The sequence below is a fragment of the Oncorhynchus tshawytscha genome, unplaced genomic scaffold (genome assembly GCF_018296145.1).
Source record: "Oncorhynchus tshawytscha isolate Ot180627B unplaced genomic scaffold, Otsh_v2.0 Un_contig_1961_pilon_pilon, whole genome shotgun sequence".
NCBI lineage: Eukaryota > Metazoa > Chordata > Actinopteri > Salmoniformes > Salmonidae > Oncorhynchus > Oncorhynchus tshawytscha.
The window spans coordinates 250,001-260,951 of record NW_024609682.1 but is presented as its reverse complement, the minus strand read 5'-3'; positions in this window follow the sequence as shown (position 1 = coordinate 260,951).

Below are 10,951 nucleotides of genomic sequence, written 5' to 3'. Positions count from 1 at the left end.
CTACCACCCCACTACCACTATCAGATTAGAGCCATAAGGGAGACTAGACATCTACCACCCCACTTCCACTATCACATTAGATCCATAAGGGCAACTAGACATCTACCACCCCACTACCACTATCAGATTAGAGCCATAAAGGAGACTAGACATCTACCACCACTACTACCACTATCAGATTAGAGCCATAAAGGAGACTAGACATCTACCACCCCACTACCACTATCAGATTAGAGCCATAAAGGAGACTAGACATCTACCACCCCATTACCACTATCAGATTAGAGCCATAAAGGAGACTAGACATCTACCACCCCACTACCACTATCAGATTAGAGCCATAAAGTAGACTAGACATCTACCACTATCAGATTAGAGCCATAAAGGAGACTAGACATCTACCACCCCACTACCACTATCAGATTAGAGCCATAAAAGGAGACTAGACATCTACCACCCCACTACCACTATCAGATTAGAGCCATAAAGGAGACTAGACATCTACCACCCCACTACCACTATCAGATTAGAGCCATAAAGTAGACTAGACATCTACCACTACCACTCAGATTAGAGCCATAAAGGAGACTAGACATCTACCACCCCACTACCACTATCAGATTAGAGCCATAAAGGAGACTAGACATCTACCACCCCACTACCACTATCAGATTAGAGCCATAAAGGAGACTAGACATCTACCACTATCAGATTAGAGTCATAAAGTAGACTAGACATCTACCACTATCAGATTAGAGCCATAAAGTAGACTAGACATCTACCACCCCACTACCACTATCAGATTAGAGCCATAAAGGAGACTAGACATCTACCACCCCACTACCACTATCAGATTAGAGCCATAAAGAGACTAGACATCTACCACCCCACTACCACTATCAGATTAGAGCCATAAAGGAGACTAGACATCTACCACCCCAAATACCACTATCAGATTAGAGCCATAAAGGAGACTAGACATCTACCACTATCAGATTAGAGCCATAAAGGAGACTAGACATCTACCACCCCACTACCACTATCAGATTAGAGCCATAATTTAGACTAGACATCTACCACCCCACTACCACTATCAGATTAGAGCCATAAAGGAGACTAGACATCTACCACCCCACTACCACTATCAGATTAGAGCCATAAAGGAGACTAGACATCTACCAACCCACTACCACTATCAGATTAGAGCCATAATGGAGACTAGACATCTACCACCCCACTACCACTATCAGATTAGAGCCATAAAGGAGACTAGACATCTACCACCCCATCACTATTTAGAGCCATAAAGGAGACTAGACATCTACCACCCCACTACCACTATCAGATTAGAGCCATAAAGACTAGACATCTACCACCCCACATATCAGATTAGAGCCATAAAGTAGACTAGACATCTACCACCAAATTACCACTATCAGATTAGAGCCATAAGGGAGACTAGACATCTACCACCAAATTACCACTATCACATTAGAACCATAAGGGAGACTAGACATCTACCACCCCATTACCACTATCAGATTAGAGCGATAAAGTAGACTAGACATCTACCACCCAACTACCAATATCAAATCAGAGCCATAAAGGAGAGTAGACATCTACCACCCCACTACCACTCTCAGATTAGAGCCATAAAGCAGACTAGGCATATACCACTATCAGATTAGAGCCACAAGGGAGACTAGACATCTACCACACCACTACCACTATCAGATTAGAGCCATAAAGTAGACTAGACATCTACCACCCCACTACCACTATCAGATTAGAGCCATAAAGGAGACTAGACATCTACCACCACAACTACCACTATAAGATTAGAGCCATAAAGGAGACTAGACATCTACCACCCCATTACCACTAGCAGATTAGAGCCATAAAGGACCCTAGACATCTACCACCACAACTACCACTATCAGATTTGAGCCATAAAGTAGACTAAACATCTACCACCCCACTACCACGATCAGATTAGAGCCATAAAGTAGATTAGACAACTACCACCCCACTACCACTATCAGATTAGAGCCATAAAGGAGACTAGACATCTACTACCACAACTACCACTATCAGATTAGAGCTATAAAGGAGACTAGACATCTACCACCCCATTACCACTATCAGATTAGAGCTATAAAGGAGACTAGACATCTACCACCCCACTACCACTATCAGATTAGAGCCAAAAAGTAGACTAGACATCTACCACCCCACTACCACTATCAGATTAGAGCCAAAAGTAGACTAAACATCTACCATCCCACTACCACTATAAGATTAGAGCCATAAAGGAGACTAGACATCTTCCACCCCACTACCACTATCAGATTAGAGCCATAAAGGAGACTAGACATCTACCACCCCACTACCACTATCATATTAGAGCCAAAAAGTAGACTAGACATCTACCACCACCACTACCACTATCAGATTAGAGCCATAAAGGAGACTAGACATCTACCACCCCACTACCACTATCAGATTAGAGCCATAAAGTAGACTAGACATCTACCACCCCACTACCACTATCAGATTAGAGCCATAAAGGAGACTAGACATCTACCACCCCACTACCACTATCAGATTAGAGCCATAAAGTAGACTAGACATCTACCACCCCACTACCACTATCAGATTAGAGCCATAAAGGAGACTAGACATCTACCACCCCACTACCACTATCAGATTAGAACCATAAGGTAGTCTAGAGATCTACCACAACACTACCACTATCAGATTAGAACCAGAAAGGAGACTAGACATCTACCACCCCTCTACTACTATCAGATTAGAGCCATAAAGGAGACTAGACATCTACCACCCCACTACCACTATCAGATTAGAGCCATAAAGGAGACTAGACATCTACCACCCCACTACCACTATCAGATTAGAGCCATAAAGTAGACTAGACATCTACCACCCCACTACCACTATCAGATTAGAGCCATAAAGGAGACTAGACATCTACCACCCCACTACCACTATCAGATTAGAGCCATAAAGGAGACTAGACATCTACCACCCCACTACCACTATCAGATTAGAGCCATAAAGGAGACTAGACATCTACCACCCCACTACCACTATCAGACTAGAGCCATAAAGGAAACTAGACATCTACCACCCCACTACCACTATCAGATTAGAGCCATAAAGGAGACTAGACATCTACCACCCCACTACCACTATCAGATTAGAGCCATAATGGAGACTAGACATCTACCACCCCACTACCACTATCAGATTAGAGCCATAAAGTAGACTAGACCACCCCATCTACCACTATCAGATTAGAGCCATAAAGGAGACTAGACATCTACCACCCCACTACCACTATCAGATTAGAGCCATAAAGGAGACTAGACATCTACCACCCCACTACCACTATCAGATTAGAGCCATAAAGGAGACTAGACATCTACCACCCCACTACCACTAAGATTAGAGCCATAAAGTAGACTAGACATCTACCACTATCAGATTAGAGCCATAAAGGAGACTAGACATCTACCACCCCACTACCACTATCAGATTAGAGCCATAAAGGAGACTAGACATCTACCACCCCACTACCACTATCAGATTAGAGCCATAAAGGAGACTAGACATCTACCACCCCACTACCACTCAGACTAGAGTCATAAAGTAGACTAGACATCTACCACTATCAGATTAGAGCCATAAAGTAGACTAGACATCTACCACCCCACTACCACTATCAGATTAGAGCCATAAAGGAGACTAGACATCTACCACTATCAGATTAGAGCCATAAAGTAGACTAGACATCTACCACCCCACTACCACTATCAGATTAGAGCCATAAAGGAGACTAGACATCTACCACCCCACTACCACTATCAGATTAGAGCCATAAAGGAGACTAGACATCTACCCCACTACTATCAGATTAGAGCCATAAAGTAGACTAGACATCTACCACCCCACTACCACTATATCAGATTAGAGCCATAAAGTAGACTAGACATCTACCACCCCACTACCACTATCAGATTAGAGCCATAAAGGAGACTAGACATCTACCACCCCACTACCACTATCAGATTAGAGCCATAAAGTAGACTAGACATCTACCACCCTACTACCACTATCAGATTAGAGCCATAAAGGAGACTAGACATCTACCACCCCACTACCACTATCAGATTAGAGCCATAAAGGAGACTAGACATCTACCACTATCAGATTAGAGCCATAAAGGAGACAAGACATCTACCACCCCTACCACTATCAGATTAGAGCCATAAAGTAGACTAGACATCTACCACCCCACTTTATCAGATTAGAGCCATAAAGTAGACTAGACATCTACCACCCCACTACCACTATCAGATTAGAGCCATAATGAGAGACTAGACATCTACCACCCCACTACATATCAGATTAGAGCCATAAAGGAGACTAGACATCTACCACCCCACTACCACTATCAGATTAGAGCCATAAAGTAGACTAGACATCTACCACCCCACTACCACTATCAGATTAGAGCCATAAAGGAGACTAGACATCTACCACCACTACTACCACTATCAGATTAGAGCCATAAAGGAGACTAGACATCTACCACCCCACTACCACTATCAGATTAGAGCCATAAAGTAGACTAGACATCTACCACTATCAGATTAGAGCCATAAAGGAGACTATACATCTACCACTATCAGATTAGAGCCATAAGGGAAACTAGACATCTATCACCCCACTACCACTATCAGATTAGAGCCATCAAGCAGACTAGGCATCTACCACTATCAGATTAGAGCCAAAACAGAGAATAGACATCTACTACCCCACTACCACTATCAGATTAGAGCCATAAAGCAGACTAGGAATACACTACCCACTACCACTACCAGATTAGAGCAATAAAAGAGACTAGATATCTACCACCCACTACCACTATCAGATTAGAGCCATAAAGGAGACTAGACATCTACCACCCCACTACCACTATCAGATTAGTGCCTTAAAGCAGACTAGGCATATACCACTATCAGATTAGAGCCATAAGGGAAACTAGACATCTACCACCCCACTACCACTATCAGATTAGAGCCATAAAGGAGACTAGACATCTACCACCCCACTACCACTATCAGATTAGAGCCATAAAGGAGACTAGACATCTACCACCCCACTACCACTATCAGATTAGAGCCATAAAGTAGACTAGTTATCTACCACCCCACTACCACTATCAGATTAGAGCCATAAAGGAGACTAGACATCTACCACCCCATTACCACTATCAGATTAGAGCCATAAAGTAGACTAGACATCTACCACCCCACTACCACTATCAGATTAGAGCCATAATGGAGACTAGACATCTACCACCCCACTATCACTATCAGATTAGAGCCATAAAGTAGACTAGACATCTACCACCACTACTACCATTATCAGATTAGAGCCATAAAGGAGACTAGACATCTACCACCCCACTACCACTATCAGATTAGAGCCATAAAGTAGACTAGTTATCTACCACCCCACTACCACTATCAGATTAGAGCCATAAAGGAGACTAGACATCTACCACCCCATTACCACTATCAGATTAGAGCCATAAAGTAGACTAGTTATCTACCACCCCACTACCACTATCAGATTAGAGTCATGATGGAGACTAGACATCTACCACCCCACTACCAATATCAGATTAGAACCATAAGGTAGACTAGACATCTACCACAACACTACCACTATCAGATTAGAACCAGAAAGGAGACTAGACATCTACCACCCCACTACCACTATCAGATTAGAGCCATAAAGGAGACTAGACATCTACCACCCCACTACCACTATCAGATTAGAGCCATAAAGGAGACTAGACATCTACCACCCCACTACCACTATCAGATTAGAGCCATAAAGTAGACTAGACATCTACCACCCCACTACCACTATCAGATTAGAGCCATAAAGGAGACTAGACATCTACCACCCCACTACCACTATCAGATTAGAGCCATAAAGGAGACTAGACATCTACCACCCCACTACCACTATCAGATTAGAGCCATAAAGTAGACTAGACATCTACCACCCCACTACCACTATCAGATTAGAGCCATAACGTAGACTAGACATCTACCACCCCACTACCACTATCAGATTAGAGCCATAAAGGAGACTAGACATCTACCACCACTACTACCACTATCAGATTAGAGCCATAAAGGAGACTAGACATCTACCACCCCACTACCACTATCAGATTAGAGCCATAAAGGAGACTAGACATCTACCACCCCACTACCACTATCAGATTAGAGCCATAAAGGAGACTAGACATCTACCACCCCACTACCATTATCAGATTAGAGCCATAAAGTAGACTAGACATCTACCACCCCACTACCATTATCAGATTAGAGCCACAAAGGAGACTAGACATCTACCACCCCACTACCACTATCAGATTAGAGCCATAAAGTAGACTAGACATCTACCACCCCACTACCACTATCAGATTAGAGCCGTAAAGTAGACTAGACATCTACCACCCCACTACCACTATCAGATTAGAGCCATAAAGGAGACTAGACATCTACCACCCCACTACCACTATCAGATTAGAGCCATAAAGGAGACTAGACATCTACCACCCCACTACCACTATCAGATTAGAGCCATAAAGGAGACTAGACATCTACCACCCCACTACCACTATCAGATTAGAGCCATGATGGAGACTAGACATCTACCACCCCACTATCACTATCAGATTAGAGCCATAAAGTAGACTAGACATCTACCACCACTACTACCATTATCAGATTAGAGCCATAAAGGAGACTAGACATCTACCACCCCACTACCACTATCAGATTAGAGCCATAAAGTAGACTAGACATCTACCACCCCACTACCACTATCAGATTAGAGCCATAAAGGAGACTAGACATCTACCACCCCATTACCACTATCAGATTAGAGCCATAAAGTAGACTAGACATCTACCACCCCACTACCACTATCAGATTAGAGCCATAAAGTAGACTAGACATCTACCACCCCACTACCACTATCAGATTAGAGCCATAAAGGAGACTAGACATCTACCACCCCATTACCACTATCAGATTAGAGCCATAAAGTAGACTAGACATCTACCACCCCACTACCACTATCAGATTAGAGCCATAATGGAGAGTAGACATCTACAACTATCAGATTAGAGCCATAAAGTAGACTAGACATCGACCACCCCACTACCACTATCAGATTAGAGCCATAAAGTAGACTAGACATCTACCACTATCAGATTAGAGCCATAAAGTAGACTAGACATCTACCACCACACTACCACTATCAGATTAGAGCCATAAAGGAGACTAGACATCTACCACCCCATTACCACTATCAGATTAGAGCCATAAAGTAGACTAGACATCTACCACCCTACCCCATTACCACTATCCAGATTAGAGCACTACCACTATCAGATTAGAGCCATAAAGTAGACTAGACATCTACCACCCCACTACCACTATCAGATTAGAGCCATAAAGTAGACTAGACATCTACCACCCCACTACCACTATCAGATTAGAGCCATAAAGTAGACTAGACATCTACCACTATCAGATTAGAGCCATAAAGTAGACTAGACATCTACCACCACACTACCACTATCAGATTAGAGCCATAAAGGAGACTAGACATCTACCACCCCATTACCACTATCAGATTAGAGCCATAAAGTAGACTAGACATCTACCACCCCACTACCACTATCAAATTAGAGCCATAAAGTAGACTAGTTACCTACCACCCCACTATCACTATCAGATTAGAGCCATAAAGTAGACTAGACATCTACCACCCCATTACCACTATCAGATTAGAGCCATAAAGTAGACTAGACATCTACCACCCCACTACCACTATCAGATTAGAGCCATAATGGAGACTAGACATCTACCACCCCACTATCACTATCAGATTAGAGCCATAATGTAGACTAGCCATCTACCACCCCACTACCACTATCAGATGTAGCATATGTTTATTGTCCTCCCACTTCTGGTTCTGATCACTAATTAACTTGTAATTGTTGCATATTAGTTGTTGTATTAATATTTATTGTTGAAAATTTTACCTATCAAATAGACAACAAAAATATAGTACACGCACGCTTAGGCTGTCCAGATGTCCTCATAGGAGAACCGTTTAAAGAACCCTTTTTGGTTCCAGGTAGATCTCTTTCAGGTTATTTTTTGTTCATGTCTAGTCTCCTCCAGTCAGTCAGGTTGTATTGTAAAGGACTGTGGTCATGTCTAGTCTCCTCCAGTCAGTCAGGTTGTACCTGTAAAGGACTGTGGTCATGTCTAGTCTCCTCCAGTCAGTCAGGTTGTACCTGTAAAGGACTGTGGTCATGTCTAGTCTCCTCCAGTCAGGTTGTAACTGTAAAGGACTGTGGTCATGTCTAGTCTCCTCCAGTCAGGTTGTAACTGTAAAGGACTGTGGTCATGTCTAGTCTCCTCCAGTCAGGTTGTACCTGTAAAGGACTGTGGTCATGTCTAGTCTCCTCCAGTCAGTCAGGTTGTAACTGTAAAGGACTGTGGTCATGTCTAGTCTCCTCCAGTCAGGTTGTAACTGTAAAGGACTGTGGTCATGTCTAGTCTCCTCCAGTCAGTCAGGTTGTAACTGTAAAGGACTGTGGTCATGTCTAGTCTCCTCCAGTCAGTCAGGTTGTAACTGTAAAGGACTGTGGTCATGTCTAGTCTCCTCCAGTCAGTCAGGTTGTACCTGTAAAGGACTGTGGTCATGTCTAGTCTCCTCCAGTCAGTCAGGTTGTATCTGTAAAGGACTGTGGTCATGTCTAGTCTCCTCCAGTCAGGTTGTAACTGTAAAGGACTGTGGTCATGTCTAGTCTCCTCCAGTCAGTCAGGTTGTAACTGTAAAGGACTGTGGTCATGTCTAGTCTCCTCCAGTCAGGTTGTACCTGTAAAGGACTGTGGTCATGTCTAGTCTCCTCCAGTCAGGTTGTAACTGTAAAGGACTGTGGTCATGTCTAGTCTCCTCCAGTCAGGTTGTACCTGTAAAGGACTGTGGTCATGTCTAGTCTCCTCCAGTCAGTCAGTCAGTGTACCTGTAAAGGACTGTGGTCATGTCTAGTCTCCTCCAGTCAGTCAGTCAGGTTGTATCTGTAAAGGACTGTGGTCATGTCTAGTCTCCTCCAGTCAGGTTGTAACTGTAAAGGACTGTGGTCATGTCTAGTCTCACTCCAGTCACTCAGGTTGTAACTGTAAAGGACTGTGGTCATGTCTAGTCTCCCATCCAGTCAGGTTGTAACTGTAAAGGACTGTGGTCATGTCTAGTCTCCTCCAGTCAGGTTGTATCTGTAAAGGACTGTGGTCATGTCTAGTCTCCTCCAGTCAGTCAGGTTGTACCTGTAAAGGACTGTTGTCATGTCTAGTCCCTCCAGTCAGGTTGTACCTGTAAAGGACTGTGGTCATGTCTAGTCTCCTCCAGTCAGTCAGGTTGTAACTGTAAAGGACTGTGGTCATGTCTAGTCTCCTCCAGTCAGTCAGGTTGTAACTGTAAAGGACTGTGGTCATGTCTAGTCTCCTCCAGTCAGTCAGGTTGTACCTGTAAAGGACTGTGGTCATGTCTAGTCTCCTCCAGTCAGTCAGGTTGTAACTGTAAAGGACTGTGGTCATGTCTAGTCTCCTCCAGTCAGTCAGGTTGTAACTGTAAAGGACTGTGGTCATGTCTAGTCTCCTCCAGTCAGTCAGGTTGTAACTGTAAAGGACTGTGTCATGTCTAGTCTCCTCCAGTCAGTCAGGTTGTAACTGTAAAGGACTGTGGTCATGTCTAGTCTCCTCCAGTCAGGTTGTAACTGTAAAGGACTGTGGTCATGTCTAGTCTCCTCCAGTCAGTCAGGTTGTACCTGTAAAGGACTGTGGTCATGTCTAGTTCTCCTCCAGTCAGTCAGGTTGTACCTGTAAAGGACTGTGGTCATGTCTAGTCTCCTCCAGTCAGTCAGGTTGTAACTGTAAAGGACTGTGGTCATGTCTAGTCTCCTCCAGTCAGTCAGGTTGTACCTGTAAAGGACTGTGGTCATGTCTAGTCTCCTCCAGTCAGGTTGTAACTGTAAAGGACTGTGGTCATGTCTAGTCTCCTCCAGTCAGGTTGTATCTGTAAAGGACTGTGGTCATGTCTAGTCTCCTCCAGTCAGGTTGTACCTGTAAAGGACTGTGGTCATGTCTAGTCTCCTCCAGTCAGTCAGGTTGTAACTGTAAAGGACTGTGGTCATGTCTAGTCTCCTCCAGTCAGTCAGGTTGTAACTGTAAAGGACTGTGGTCATGTCTAGTCTCCTCCAGTCAGTCAGTCAGGTTGTACCTGTAAAGGACTGTGGTCATGTCTAGTCTCCTCCAGTCAGTCAGGTTGTATCTGTAAAGGACTGTGGTCATGTCTAGTCTCCTCCAGTCAGGTTGTATCTGTAAAGGACTGTGGTCATGTCTAGTCTCCTCCAGTCAGTCAGGTTGTAACTGTAAAGGACTGTGGTCATGTCTAGTCTCCTCCAGTCAGGTTGTACCTGTAAAGGACTGTGGTCATGTCTAGTCTCCTCCAGTCAGTCAGGTTGTAACTGTAAAGGACTGTGGTCATGTCTAGTCTCCTCCAGTCAGTCAGGTTGTAACTGTAAAGGACTCATGGTCTCCTCCAGTCAGGTTGTACCTGTAAAGGACTGTGGTCATGTCTAGTCTCCTCCAGTCAGGTTGTAACTGTAAAGGACTGTGGTCATGTCTAGTCTCCTCCAGTCAGGTTGTAACTGTAAAGGACTGTGGTCATGTCTAGTCTCCTCCAGTCAGGTTGTACCTGTAAAGGACTGTGGTCATGTCTAGTCTCCTCCAGTCAGTCAGGTTGTAACTGTAAAGGACTGTGGTCA